The following is a 15670-nucleotide window of genomic DNA, read 5'->3' as shown; positions in this document are numbered from 1 at the left end:
AGCAAAAGTACGTGTGTATGCTGATCGTTACAAAAACGATCGTTCGTTAAGTACCGTACATGCGCAGACAGAGAGAGAGAGACAGAGAGATGTATATAGATATATGTATATAGATATATATATATGTATATATAGATGTAGATAGATGTATAGAGATATATAGATATATTTTGACATAGATAGAGATATATCTATCTATATCTCTCTCTCCCTGTGTATATATATATATATATATATATATATATATATATATATATATCTGTACGCAACTTCCTCTTTCCTACTGGCCATTAACAATGACGTTCGTTCCGGGTTCATTGATCTGAATAACGTTTAGCATACTAGATGCGCTGCATCATACGTTCGTCACTTCCGCATCGTTCGTTCGGAAACGATCTGATCGTTTCCCACTTTCAACACCTCTTTACTAACGACCTTTTCATTTCTCTCCTTAATTGATCGTTCGTCGTTGCTTACGAACGATCGTTATCGCATGTCTGTACGTAGCTTTACACCTGTGTCATTATTTAGTGTTGTATTTATATATACAAAATTAAAGGGAACCTAAACTGAGAGGGATATGGATGTTTCCTTTTAAACAATACCAGTTGCCTGGCAGTCCTGCTGACCTCTGTGGCTGCAGTAGTGGCTGAATCACACACCTGAAACAAGCATGCAGCTAATCCAGTCTGACTTCAGTCAGAGCACCTGATCTGCATGCTTGTTGAGGGACTGTGGCTAAAAATATTAGAGACACAGGGTCAGCAGGAGAGTCAGGCAACTGGTATTATTTTTAAAAAGGAAAAATCCATATCCCTTTCAGTTTAGGTTCCCTTTAAATAATGATAGACTGGTAATATCCGTTGAAAAGTAAGGCCTATTAATGTGAGCGTCCGTTGAAAAGTAAGGCCTATTAATGTGAGCGTCCGTTGAAAAGTAAGGCCTATTAATGTGAGCGTCCGTTGAAAAGTAAGGGCTATTAATGTGAGCGCAGTCTATGAGCTAGGAGACAACTTAAAACGGCATATAACTAGATAATATGGCTACCTATACTGGAGGCACCTACCTAGCTAAACTATGGGGCAACTATATTGGTGGTACCTACTCAGCTAACCTTAACCAGGGGCAACTATACTGGCTACATATACTGGATACACCTACCTAGCTAACCTATACTGGGGAAAGTATACTGGCTACCTATACTTGAGGCACCTACCTAGCTAACCTATACTGTGGGCAACTATACCAGCTACCTATACCGGAGGCACCTACCTGGCTAAACTATACTGGGGGCATTGTGAATTTAGTGCTAAAGCTTCATTTAAAGAAAATCGTTGATAAATCAATCACAATTTTTAAGAGGAAAATCGTAATTTACATTTTTTCTAAAATCGTGCAGCCCTCATTGCAGTGCGACTTTCTGCAGTACAACGTGTCTGTAAAGTCGCACTGCATCACCCCACTGTGGATGTAGCCTAAGGAGACTCAGGCCTCTTGCACACTACATGTGATTGCAAATCGAAATCGAGACTCGGATTTGTAGTGTGCCGGGGGCCTCAGGGACATTTGAGGAAGAGGCATCAGAGGGGTGTTCTTTGGGACACCAAGCTGGTCAGAAAAGACCAGGGCCGGCCTTCACAACACCCTGAGAGAAAGTTGATTTGGTTCCCCCCCTTCACACACTTGCACTGGGCCATTAAAAGATATAGACAAATAAGCAACAAGTGAGCACATTGGGGCATATTCACTAAACAGAGGTAAAAAAGCCATGTGTATAAAGTGCATGGGAATTCTATCATTACTAAGGGCCCTGTCACACTGGAGAGAGTTTTGTGGGTCATTTTCCTTTTAAAAAAAAAATGCTTCAATTGACTTGCATTAAAATCGCTGTAAAATAGCTGAGATTGTGATTTTTTTTAACAAAATTTTGATTGCAGCAATTTTAGTTAAAGTCAAAGGAAGCATGTTTTTTTTTGTTTTTAAACAAAACAAAAACAACCTATAAAAATGATCACTGGTGTAACGGGGTCCTTACAGCAGTTGGGTAATAGCACATGTCACACTAGCAGCATTCACTTTACTTAGATAATGCAGGCTACGCTAATATGCAATTGGCATAAGTAGCGCTGCCTGAGCACAGCAATTTTAACATTACTTTTTTAAATCTCCCACCCCCCTCTGCTTATCATAGCCACCCATCCCCCAATGGCTAATCTTAACCATTTAACAATTGCAGGAAAAAAAAAACATTTTTTGGGTGACCCCCATTGGCATTGCAGGGAGCCCCAGTGCCAGATATTTAAAGGGCGCCCACATTTTCCCTCAATGCCGATATTTGAATGGATGTCTGGCGGTGCCCAAATTCCCCATCCAAGCACCCCATATAGGTCACCATAAAGCCCTGTATATGTGAAAATAGAGCCCCCCTCCCCCAATACAGAGCAAAGTGGAGGGATGAATTAATTCACCTTTCCAGGTTCCCAGCCAGCTGCACACAAGCATATGACTGTTGAGGCGGGGCTTAGTGCGTGTAGGGGTGGGGCTTATCGCGGCAGCCCGTGCGCCCCTTCGGAGGAGAACATTATAGCGCCCTAAGCAGCAATTCAGGGCAAAGATCTGCCCTAGAAACGACGCTGATTGGTTAATGTATAATTGCTACCAAGTGGCATTTATGGCATTTTTTTTTTTTTTTTTTTAAATAATTTATCAGCCCAGAATGAGCATCAGAACTCAAGAAATCTATTTACGTCGCAGTCATTCTATCTTACGGTGTCATTTTTACTACCAGCCGCTAGGGGGAGCTCCGGGTCTTTACTATTAGGACAGCCGCTCTCCATAAGGGCCCTTTTCCACTAGCAGTCGCTAGCGTTCACACTGAACGCTAGCGATTGCTGAATCGCAATTACCGGCGATTCCCCGACGTTTGCGGCCGCGATTTTGCTATGCTATGCACTGCATAGCAAAATTGCGGCAAATATCGCTCCGCTGCGCGTTCGCGTTCCCGTAAAAAACGAATCGCAGTAGTGGAAATGACCTACCGCGATTCCTATGTTAAAAAGCAAACTGTAGCGATTGTAAAATCGCTAGCGGTTTGCGTCTTTGCGATTCAGCCAGCGCAAACGCGCTGGTGGAAAAGGGCCCTAACTGCGTGTTCCTGGAGCTGCTGCCGGTGCGTGTCGGGCTATCGCGGATACAGAGAGAGGCCGCGCGTCTGTCTCCGCCCGCTCCATCTGTGAGGTCGGGCTGTCTGCAGGAAGGATGTATTGTGACGCACATGGGCCGCTCGTGTACCGCTGAGGATGGCAGTGACACATGACCACTGCTATTGCTGAGCCATGCTGATAGGGAAATAAAGCCCTAGTCCCAGCCTGTCACCACCAGTAGCCACTCTGCACTGCCTTTATTACTGCTGCAGACACATCTACCTGGAGGGTGGAGGTGACCTGCAACTGGGAAATGTGAGGGAGCGTGTGCCGTGTGAGCTGCGCTGTGTACGCTGATGTGCGGTGTACTGCTGGGCTGTGGGCTCTGGCATTGCGCACATCACACTCCATCACAGAGAAAGGGTTTAGTGTCTTAGTGTTGTACGCAGGGCTGTGGAGTCGGTACAAAAATCTTCCGACTCCTCAGTTTATGAAACTCCGGGTACCCAAAATGGCTCAGACTCCTTAGTCTAATACTTCAGTGCTGTGGATTTTGTACAAAAATCATCCTACTCCGACTCCTCAGTTTATTGTATAAACGACTCCAGTTCCGACTCCGGGTGACCAAAATTACTCCGATTCCTCGACTCTGACTCCAACTCCGACTCCACAGCCCTGGTTGTACGGATCATGAACGATTCGGATCTTTGATCCGGGTCTTTTTTGTGAGTTGAATCATCCGGATCATCAAAAGGAACGAGTCGGTTTACAAAGGGGGTGGAGCCAGGAGCGACACGCCCCCCCCTCTCAGCGGGCAGGGGGGTCCTGGAAGCAGAGCAGAGATGGATCGCTCAGTTGGAGGGGAGCCAGCCTTGCAGGGACAGGTAGATGAGAGAGGGGACATGGGTGCCACTGCCAGATATGTGTAGAGCACACCTGCTGGCTGCAATGTGCTGCTAATTTTAGGCTGTCTGTTCTGTAGTGCTGCATAGTGAACAAATGGGAAACTTTTGGCTCAGAAGCACAGCTCAGTAACTCTGCAGACAGCATGCTGGGCTACAATGACAGGGCAGGCACTGTGATTGCAGTGCAATATGATCCTCCTGCACTCGGCTCGAAACAGCTGCACTTCACTTCTCCCTAAATATATGATGCGTGTTCAGGTGAGAAAAGGGGAATGTTTTCTTTCACTGTGAGACGTTTGCATTCAGAGTATACATGTGGGTAATGTGTGCAAAAAAACATTTCTGCTCTCTGCTCACCCCTCTTCCCCACCTCCTCCCTTCTCTGTCCACCCCCCCTCCCCTTCTCTGTTCACTGCAGGGAAAGTCCTGTCCTGCTAGTCATTTCACCCCCAGAATGTTTCCCTAGTAAAATGATTATAAGATTCGGTTCAAAGATCCAGATCTTTTCAATAATCCGATTCGAATCATCCGAATCATTGAAAAGATCCGGACTTCCCATTCTCCAGGCTCCCAGCTCGCTGCGCGCGGACAAGCTTATGACTGTGGGGCGGAGCTTAACACATGTTAGAGGTGGGGCTTAACGCGCATAGGGATGGGGCTTTCTCGGTATCCCCTGCACCCTTTTGGAAGGAAACATTATTATTATTTATTGTATTTATAAAGCGCCAACATATTACGCAGCACTGGACAATAAATATATACAACGATACAAGGATGAAAGACATAACAAGGTTATACAATATAGAACATACCTCCCAACATTTTAAATCTAGGAATCGGGACACGTAGGCCACACCCCTAACCACGCCCCCCGTCACACCTACCATAAAAAAATTGAATTTTCTTTTCAATTAATAATATCCCCTAATAATTGTATCTCCCCCATATATGATGAGGAGGAGGGTGTCCATTTAAAGGGACTCCGAGCTCAGACTAAAAATAAAATTTGAACTTACCCGGGGCTTTCTCCTTCCCAGCCCTGGTCGGGACGTCCCACGCCGGCCTCCTGGCTCTTCTCCCGGCGGCTGTCCGCATAGCGCGGACAGGCCGGTCCCCCGGGCGACACTGGCGAGTGTCGGGCCTTCTCCTTCCTTATACGTCATGAATGACGTCACACGCCGGCCACCGCGCGTCATGACGGCGGCCGGCTGACAGCACGGCGCATGTGCGATTAAACCGCGCATGCGCCGTGCTGTCACGCCGGCCGCCGCGCGTCATGTGACGTCATTCGTGACGTATAAGGAAGGAGAAGGCCCAACACTAGCCAGTGTCGCCCGGGGGACCGGCCTGTCCGCGGTATGCGGACAGCCGCCGAGAGAAGAGCCAGGGGGCCGGCGTGGGACGTCCCGACCAGGGCTGGGATGGAGAAAGCCCCGGGTAAGTTCAAATTTTATTTTTAGTCTGAGCTCGGAGTCACTTTAAGGGTGTCCGTGGGTGGGTGGGTGAGGAAGAGGGTGCCAATGCAAGAAAAAAATGATCGAGGCGCCAGCCGCGGGTAAATGGGATGCGGGACGCGCGCATCCCATTACTACCTCCCTCCCTCCCTCCCTTGGAATCTGCCCCCTCCTGTGTCTCCCCCCTGTTTGCAGAGTGCACAGCTAAGCGGAGCGGGCTGTCAGCTTACCGGTATCCTTGGACGCGTACCACCATCTGGCTTCCTGCTTCCTGTGACGTCACAGGAAGCAGATTGAAGCCGGAGTCGGTATGCGTCCATCGATACCGGTAAGCTGACAGCCCACTCCGTTTAGCTGTGCACTCTGCAAACAGGGGGGAGACACAGGAGGGGGCAGATTCCAAGGGAGGGAGGGAGGGAGGTAGTAATGGGATGCACGCGTCCCGCATCCCATTTACCCGCGGCTGGCGCCTCGATCATTTTTTTTACACCCTCACTGCCCACTGCTGCCCGGGACTTGGGGGGCTCATACCGTGATAGCGGGACGGTTGGGCCCTATGTATAGAACAAAGTTATACATGCAAATTGTACAAAATACATGATCATGCAATATAGGCTGGTTAGGTAGGCCCAGTAATACAAGTACAGGCTGTCATAGGACAGGAGTACATGATCCTGTAGATTACACTAGGGAATGGAGGACCCTGCCAGAGGCTTACAATCTAAAGGGTGGGGTGGAAACACTAGGTGGGGCTGTTAAATATTTAGTAGAGTTACTGTGTGGTAGGAGGTGGCCTAAGCAGCAATTCAGGGCAAAGATCTGCCCTAGAAAACACGCTGATTGGTTAATGTATAATTGCTATTAAGTGGCCTTCACGGCAGTATATCATTTGTCAGCCAAGGATAAACATCATTCAGAACTCTACGAGTTCCGACTCTCATAAATCTCCATACATCGCATCTATTTTCCCTAGTGTCACTTCTACCGGCCGCTAGGGGGAGCTCCGGGTCTCTACTATCAGGACTGCCGCTCTCTGTAGTGCTTGTTCCTGGAGCTTCTGCCGCGGCATGTCGGGCCTGAGAGCTCCTGGCTATTGGGGATACAGAGAGAGGCCACACGTCTGTCTCCGCCGCTGCTCTCTCTGTGAGGACGGTGTATGTCATTATGACGTCATAGCAGCTATTGTGACGCACGCGGACCTCTCGTGTACCGCTGAGGATGGGTGGCACCTACAGTGCCACGTGACCTCTGCTATTGCTGTGCCATGCTGGTAGGGAAATGAATCCCTAGTCCCAGCCTGTCACCACCACTAGACTCTGCACTGCCCTTATTATTGCTGCAGACACAGCTACCTGGAGGGTGGAGGTGACGTGCAACTGGGAAATGTGAGGGAGCGTGCGCTGTGTATGCTGATGTGCGGTGTATGCTGAGACTGGGCTCTGGTGGTCTTGCCCACATCACACTCCCATCACAGCAAAAGGGCTCACTTCATTCTCCTCTCCAGGCTCTCAGCCCGCTCCGCGCACAAGCATATGACCTTAGGGGGGGGAGGGGGAGGTTAACGAATGTTAGAGGTGGGGATTAGCGCGCGTAGGGGGTGGGGCTTTTCGCGGTATCCCGTGTGCCCTCTTCGAGGGTAACATTAAAGTGCCCTAAGCAGCAATTCAGGGCAAAGATCTCCCCTAGAAAAGACGCTGTTTGGGCAATTCTGTTTTGTTTGTTTTTCTTTACAGTCTACATCATTTATCAGCCCAGAACGAGCATCAGAACTCTACATCTATTTTACCTTATATGGTGTCATTTGTACTACCGGCCGCTAGGGGGAGCCCCGGGTCTTTACTATCAGGACAGCCGCTCTATGTATTCTGCTTCTTGCCGGTGTATGTCGAGCCTGAGAGAGTTTCTGGCTATCGGAGATGCGGAGAGAGAAGCTTACACGTCTGTCTCCGTCGCTGCCGCCGCTCTATCTGCGCGAGGCGGTGTATGACGTCATGGCAGCTATTGTGACGCACGCGGGCCACTCGTGTACCGCTGAGGATGGCACCTGCAGTGCCACGTGACCTCTGCTATTGCTGTGTCATGCTGGTAGGGAAATGAAGCCCAAGGCCCAACCTGTCACCAACACTAGACTCTCTGCACTGCCTTTATTATTATTGCTACCTGGAGGATGGAGGTGACGTGCAACTGGGAAATGTGAGGGAGTGTATGCTGCATTGCTGTGTATGCTGCGATGTGTGAGCTGTGTATGCCATGCCTGTGATCCAACATTTCACCATAAATTGTGAAAATAGCACACAAAGGAGTTGTCAGCCAAAATGTAAAAAATTAGGTTAACTTACCTGGGGCTTTCTCCAGCCCCTTGCAGCCGACTGTCCCACGTTGACCGTTCCGCTCTCTGCCGCCGTCCCGGGTTCCTCGCACGGTGCGGAGGCCCGTGGTCTGCCTTTTTGTGTGAAGCGCCGCTGTCAATCATGGCCACATGGTCCGCGGCGCACTGTGCAGGTGCAGTAATTTTGCGCAGTGTGCTGCGGACCACGTGGGCTTGATTGCAAGCGGCGGTTCACGCAGGCGCAGTAAGGCCGACCCCGCGGTCAGCTCTTGCACCGTCCGTAGAGCCCGGGACATCAGGCGGAGTGGTCGGTGTGGGACAGTCGGCTGCAAGGGGCTGGAGAAAGCCCCAGGTGAGTAAACCTCATTTTAAAATATTTGGCTGATGATTCCTTTAAAGTGTTGCTGATGCAGGAAAAAAGAAAGTTAAACTTACCCGGGGCTTCTATCAGCCCCCTGCAGTCATCCTGTGCCCTCGCCGGTACTCAAGGATTCTCTGGTCCTCCTCCGTGGCCCTGTTTTGACTCTGCCAACTGAGCCATTCGATGGCCACTGCACCTGCGCAGCCCTGGCCAATGCACATCCTCGGCACTCCCGTCAGCATTCTGTGCAGGCACACTACGAGAAAATCTCTATTGCGCCTGCACAGGACGCTCCCGGCAACAAGAGCACGTACAAGGATGAGTGGCCATAGACTGGCAAGATCCAAACCCAGCCGTGGCAGGGGACCGTTAAGTATCGGGGCGGGCACATGGTGACTGCAGGGGGCTGGTTGAAGCCCCAAGTAAGTCAATCTCGTTTTTGTCTTCATCAGTTTAGGTTTCTGTTAAAGTGAAATCAATAGAGTCATTGTCCCCTTGCCAGCTCGCTGAACTGCAGGCCCTGGCATCGATCAGATTGGGGGGGGGGCACTCGTCTAATGCCGGTACTGAGCACTAACTAGCACCCGGCTGTTGCAGGAGAGCAGCTGACTGGTGGTGAATTCACAGCCTGTCAGCTGCCAATCTGAGAGGCTTGTTGCGCACCGGCTGGCTCAGTCTCCACCGCTCCACACTCGATCGGCGCGCTTACAATTCACGTTTGCGGGAATACCAACACTGCCTCGGTGTATCACACAGCTTTCTATTCCGCATCAACACTCCTCTCTAGTGTGGAAATGAGAGCTGTGTGACACTCGAGGCAGTGTTGATATCCCCGCACACCTCAATCGTAAGCATGCTGATCAAGGGTGGAGAAGGAACCAGCCAGTGCCCAGCACATGGGGGAGAGCCCGTATAAAAAAGCTTGATGTGCTGATTCTGCGGAAAACTTGTGAGTGCAATATTATGTTAGTTTAATAGTTTTACACTGTGGTACTCTTTTTCTCAAGGTTTCTTTTCATTCTTTCTCGAGGTTTCATAATGAGTAATGGAGTAGAAGTGCTCTGATATATTGAAGAGGATATCTCATATGATCTGATCGACATCTCGGCCAGTGTGGTGGGGGACGGCCATAAGCATCGTCCCAGTGTGCGATTAGACCTGCTTTATATGTCTTCCCATCCGGTGGGTCTGATCACATCGGGTGTGGTGGTGGGTTTATGGATGAATATTGTGGCCTGAGGATCATTTAGCCAAAGCAGTGTGTGGCAAGCACCAATGGAGGACTAGGAAAATGATCCAGACGTGCTCTCGACTCCAGTCACCTGTGCACTACAGGTGTCTTCCAATATAGAAGTTCCAATGAGTCAGCACCGTCTTCAGTAAAAATAAGCTCTTTTATTAAAGAGAACCCGAGGTGGGATTTACTTATGCTAGTGGGGCACAGAGGCTGGTTGTGCACACTAACACCAGTCTCTGTTGCCCCATGGTGTGCCTCCAAGACCACCCTGTGCTCCGCTATACCCCCCGCAGTGCTGGCGACACGCAGCGTGTCGCCAGCACAATGTTTACCTCTCGCCTGTCTGTTAGCGCCGCTCCCCCGCCTCCTCCGTATCGGCGCTACCCGCCCGCGTTCCTTCCCTCCCGCTGATTGGAGGGAAGTGACGCGGGCGGGTAGCGCCGATACGGAGGAGGCGGGGGAGCGGCGCTAACAGACAGGCGAGAGGTAAACATTGTGCTGGCGACACGCTGCGTGTTGCCAGCACTGCGGGGGGTATAGCGGCACGCAGGGGGGCTTGGCGGCACACCATGGGGCAACAGAGGCTGGTGTTAGTGTGCACAACCAGCCACTGTGCCCCACTAGCATAAGTAAATCCCACCTCGGGTTCTCTTTAAGTATCAAAAATCTTGAAAATCCATGATGTACAAGCAGCCAGCATCATGAGGATCATTTAAACATGTTTGGAAATGTATTGATACACGATCCACGTCTATTATGTCTATTGCTAACACTGGCTTCTTTCTGTATGTTGTGTAGTGCTATCCTTTTAGTGGTACATGTTTGATATGAAGGAAGCAATCCAACTGAAACCATTACATTTTAAAGGACATAACTAAGCAGCGCTAGTCTTCTAGCATTTTGTTAACTACACCTCCTATGTTACGCCACCCGTCACACGCACGGAGACATGAGGCTTGAAGCTGGCGGATACACCACCGATTGGGTCACACAAGATCCTGCTGCGCCCTCCTGTGTAGCTCCACCCGCATATTACAATAATGCCATAGCACAGATACAGTGCTAGCGGAGACATAAAGGGCACACCGACTCCGGGAAGCAGTCACGCTGATAGCAGCGCAGGTTAATTCTGGCGCGGCTATTCCGATCATGCAATTATCTACTACACCTTCTTTTCACGGCCCAGACTGCATAATATGGGCGCAGGTCACGGCTATGCCTGTAATCACCATGTCATCTGCGGCTATTTGTTATAGCCTGGCTATTTTAAACCGTAATCCACTCCATTTTAATATTGCTGCTGTTCTACAATCAAAAAAAATATAAATAAATAAACAAATACATATCTATATCTATATATATATATATCTCTCTCTCTCTCTCTCTCTCTAGAGCGAGCGGCCGGGCACATCATACAGCATTACCTATCACTGGCTAGCGATGGAAAGACGGCAGTGGTAGGCGGAGCTGTATGCTCTGTACATCTCCGCCTACCGCTGCCGTCATTCCATATTCCAAGATATTCCAGACAGCGGACCAGGCAGTGCAGACCATGAGCCAAACCCAATTTATATATAAGTGTTCGGCCGCCTTGAAGTTTTCCACATTTTGTCTTATTATTGCCAAAAACATGAATCAATTGTATTGAAATTCCACGTGAAAGACCAATACAAAGTGGTGTACACGTGAGAAGTGGAACGAAAATCATACGTGATTCCAAACATTTTTTAACAAAGAAATAACTGCAAAGTGGGGTGTGCGTAATTATTCAGCCCCCTTTGGTCTGAGTGCAGTCAGTTGCCCATAGACATTGCCTGATGAGTGCTAACGACTAAATAGAGTGCGCCTGTGTGTAATCTAATGTCAGTACAAATACAGCTGGTCTGTGACGGCCTCAGAGGTTGTCTAAGAGAATATTGGGAGCAACAACACCATGAAGTCCAAAGAACACAAGAGACAGGTCAGGGATAAAGTTATTGAGGAATTTAAAGCAGGCTTAGGCTACAAAAAGATTTTCAAAGCCTTGAACATACCACGGAGCACTGTTCAAGCGATCATTCAGAAATGGAAGGAGTATGGCGCAACTGTAAACCTACCAAGACAAGGTCGTCCACCTAAACTTACAGGCTGAACAAGGAGAGCGCTGATCAGAAATGCAATCAAGAGGCCCATGGTGACTCTGGATGAGCTGCAGAGATCTACAGCTCAGGTGGGGGAATCTGTCCATAGGACAACTATTAGTCACGCACTGCCTGGCCTTTATGGAAGAGTGGCAAGAAGAAAGCCATTGTTAACAGAAAAGCATAAGAAGTCCCGTTTGCAGTTTGCCACAAGCCATGTGGGGGACACAGCAAACGTGGAAGAAGGTACTCTGGTCAGATGAGACCAAAACTGAACTTTCTGGTCAAAATGCAAAACACTGTGTGGCAGAAAACTAACACTGCACATCACTCTGAACACACCAGCCCCACTGTCAAATATGGTGGTGGCAGCATCATGCTCTGGGGGTGCTTCTCTTCAGCAGGGACAGGGAAGCTGGTCAGAGCTTATGGGAGGATGGATGGAGAGAAATACAGGGCAATCATGGAAGAAAATCTCTTGGAGTCTGCAAAAGACATGAGACTGGGGCGGAGGTTCACCTTCCAGCAGGACAACAACCCTAAACATAAAGCCAGGGCAACAATGGAATAGTTTAAAACAAAACATATCCATGTGTTAGAATGGCCCAGTCAAAGTCCAGATCAAAATCCAATCGAGAATCTGTGGCAAGATCTGAAAACTGCTGTTCACAAACGCTGTCCATCTAATCTGACTGAGCTGGAGCTGTTTTGCAAAGAAGAATGGGCAAGGATTTCAGCCTCTAGATGTGCAAAGCTGGTAGAGACATATCCTAAAAGACTGGCAGCTGGTTCTACAAGGTATTTACTCTGGGGGCTGAATAATTACGCACACCCCACTTTGCAGTTTTAAAGGAAAAAAATGTGTGTGTGTGTGTGTGTGTGTGTGTGTGTGCGTGCGCGTTCGTGCGTGCGTGCGTATATCTACCGTATCTATCGTAAGAATTAAGATAGGTGTGGGAAAGGAAGTATGGTGAGCGACACATCGAGGACATTGATAACGTAGTGTGTGCTCATAGCAGGGATCAGGCATAGCTTTTATGATTGGGCACAGGGTTCTGTATGAGAGTATTGTTAAATAAAAAAAAAATCTGTATTAAAGACTGAAATTTTACGAACAAACGGCTTTTTGTTTAATATACCTACCAATTACCATTCAGCATGCTCCTGCTGGTTTATCACTTTATGTTGTCTCATAGCTGATAGACTTTGCTCTCATTAATAGCACTTATTTCCCAACGACTAACACCTGTGTCATTATTTAGTGTTGTATTTATATATACAACATTAAAGGGAACCTAAACTGATAGGGATATGGATGTTACCGTTTACAATACCAGTTGCCTGGCAGTCCTGCTGACCTCTGTGGCTGCAGTAGTGACTGAATCACACACCTGAAACAAGCATGCAGCTAATCCAGTCTGACTTCAGTCAGAGCACCTGATCTGCATGCTTGTTGAGGGGCTGTGGCTTAAAGTATTAGAGACACAGGATCAGCAGGAGAGTCGGGCAATTGGTATTATTCTTAAAAAGGAAAAATCCATATCCTTTTCAGTTTAGGTTCCCTTTAAAGTGAATGGGAACCGCATTTCAAAAAAAATGAAGCAAATACTTACTTAAGGAGAGGGAAGGCTCTGGGTCATATAGAGCCTTCTGTCACCTCTCTCTGTGCCCTCTATCCTGTGCTGGCTCCCTCCCATTTCAATCCCCCGTCGAAAGGGTATTTGGAAGTCTTCGGGAGCCGTGCGGCTCCATACTGCACAGGCGTGAGCGTGCAAGAGAGTGTGCTTGCGCAGGTGCAGTACAGGGCCGCCCTTCTTCAGGAGCACTCAGGCTCCCTGAAGACTTCTGAAGCCTCCTTCGGCCGGGTAAAGCAGTATTTGACTAATGTAGTGAAATACTGCTACCGGGCGAGCCAGCACCGGAACGAGGGGACCAGGAGAGGAGCGGGAAGGCTCTATACGACCCAAAACCTTCCCTCTCCTTGGGTAAGTATCTGTCTCATTTTTTTAAAAATGCGGTTCCCATTCACTTTAAATAACGATAGACTGGTAATATCCGTTAAAAAGTAAGGGCTATTAATGTGAGCGCAGTCTATGAGCTAGGAGACAACTTAAAACGGCATATAATTAGATAATATGGAGCGCATGCGAGAGTGTATCATGAAGCTGCATGCAATTCTGCTCATATTCATAGCAGGGCTGTGGAGTCGGAGTCGAGGAGTCGGAGCAATTTTTGGGTACCTGGAGTCGGAGTTAGGAAAAAATGCTCCAACTCCTAATGAATTTAAAGAGTAACTGTCAGGCTGCAGAAGCTAATTTAAACCTCTATTCTCCTGTGTTAAACAGTTTAGAAGGAAGCTCAAAAGCCATTAGTGAAGATAAACATTTCAGTTACCTTTGATGTGTGCTTATCTTAGTCTGTTATAGACCCATAAAGACGCAAGCCGCAGCTAAACTGCAAAGCATTCTGGGGCCCTCCCCTCGGCTGCTAATGAGACGGTACAGCAGCTTGTGTAATCAGTCCAGAGCGTAGCACTGATAAATCTCCGGGCAGACTACACTGCAGGAGTCAGCTATTGTTCCTAGCCACATGGCTCATTAATATTCACTGCACACCGTGTTGTTCAAGAACGAGCTTATCTGTGACCAGAAGCAGGCAGGACATGACGACACATTTGGCTTCACAAACATGGAGCCTGCCATGAGCTGTCAGGAGCATCTATCTCTGCATATACTATATACAAATTCTGTGAAATCCAAACGTGGACAGTGAAATGCATATGTAATGTAAGTACAGCCAATCTTTAGCTACTGATATATGTGTTTATTTTCTCTGAGACCCTATACCTAACAGCTCCTCTTTAAGGCCCGGTTCACACTTGCGGTGGCCCTCCGGAATCGCCGTGCCGGAGCCGCACCGCCTGCAGAACGGACGGAACGGACGCACGGCATAGCAATTAAAGCCTATGCGTCCGTTCACTTGGGTCCGTTCTGCAGAGCCGGACCGGATCCGGGCCGGATCCGGACTCCGGCCTCCGTTCCAACATGCGCTATTTTTTCATCCGGCCCCTCCGGCAGCCGTATCCGGGGCGGAGCCGGACTGCACCATCCGGCCAATACAAACAAATGGGAACCGGAGGCCGCACAACACACTGGCTGAGAAATCCGGATGTTCTACCCCACTTCCTATGCGGATTTTTGCGGCGATATTGGCTGGGGACACATGGGCAAGCATTTTGGAGTGGAGCAGCACGAGCTGGAGGTGTTGGCAGGATGTTGGCAGCATGTCGGAGGTGGAGGTGAGTGCTAAACAGCAGAGGGCCTGATTCCACAGGTCCCCCTTCTGCTGACCTCCCAGACCCCAACATTTTTTTTTTTTTTTACGTTAACTTTGCCAAACGGATCCGGATCGCATCCTGATTACCACCTGATGCAACCTGACCGGATCCGGATCGGATCCGGATCAGAACCGTACGGTTCCGATCCGGATCCGGTCCGGATCCGGTCAGGTCATCCGGTCCGTTTGGCAAACAACCGCTAATGTGAACCGGGCCTAAAATGTAATTAAAACAGAAAATATGACAAAATGTTCTATTTCTTAGACAATAGTCATCATAAATTATATATATATATATATATATATATATATATATATATATATATATATATATATATATACTGTAGTAATAGCTGTGCTTGGCGTACAAAAATGAAATTACTACCATGCAATAAAAAATAGTTGTGCTGCTTTAATAAAGCAGCTCCCGTACTTGTAAAGTCAGGTACACATATCTGATTGTGACTGTATATATGATGTGTACACAGGAATCTCTTATATGTACTAAATCACATCTATACTGTAAGAATAAAGCTTGATGTGTAGCTGTGTCACTAATAGAGATGGTCAATGAGATGGAAATAATTCTGCGCTGATGCTGGTTTATGCAAATTTATGCACTCCTTTTGCTCATGAAATCAAATAATTTGATATGTAGTTAAAATTTGGTTTGGTGACTACGAATTAAAGGGTACCTGAGACGAATGAAAAAAGTTTTTTATCCATACCTTGGGCTTCCTCCAGCCCCTTTCAGGCTAATCGGTGCCTCGCTGTCCTCTTCAACC

The 15670-nt window shown here is 48.2% G+C and overlaps 1 long non-coding RNA gene across 1 annotated transcript in view; it reads left to right on the top strand.

The window, feature by feature from the left end:
• Nucleotides 1–7390: 7390 nt before the first annotated feature.
• Nucleotides 7391–15670, top strand: part of LOC137528241 (uncharacterized) — a 163869-nt gene continuing 155589 nt past the window's right edge. Inside the window, exons 1-2 of the long non-coding RNA XR_011023328.1 lie at nt 7391–7587; nt 9223–9374. This is a non-coding gene — a long non-coding RNA (uncharacterized lncRNA). The remainder of the gene's footprint in view (nt 7588–9222; nt 9375–15670) is intronic.

The sequence above is a fragment of the Hyperolius riggenbachi genome, chromosome 8 (assembly GCF_040937935.1).
Source record: "Hyperolius riggenbachi isolate aHypRig1 chromosome 8, aHypRig1.pri, whole genome shotgun sequence".
Taxonomy (NCBI): domain Eukaryota; kingdom Metazoa; phylum Chordata; class Amphibia; order Anura; family Hyperoliidae; genus Hyperolius; species Hyperolius riggenbachi.
This window is presented reverse-complemented; position numbering and strand designations above follow the sequence as displayed.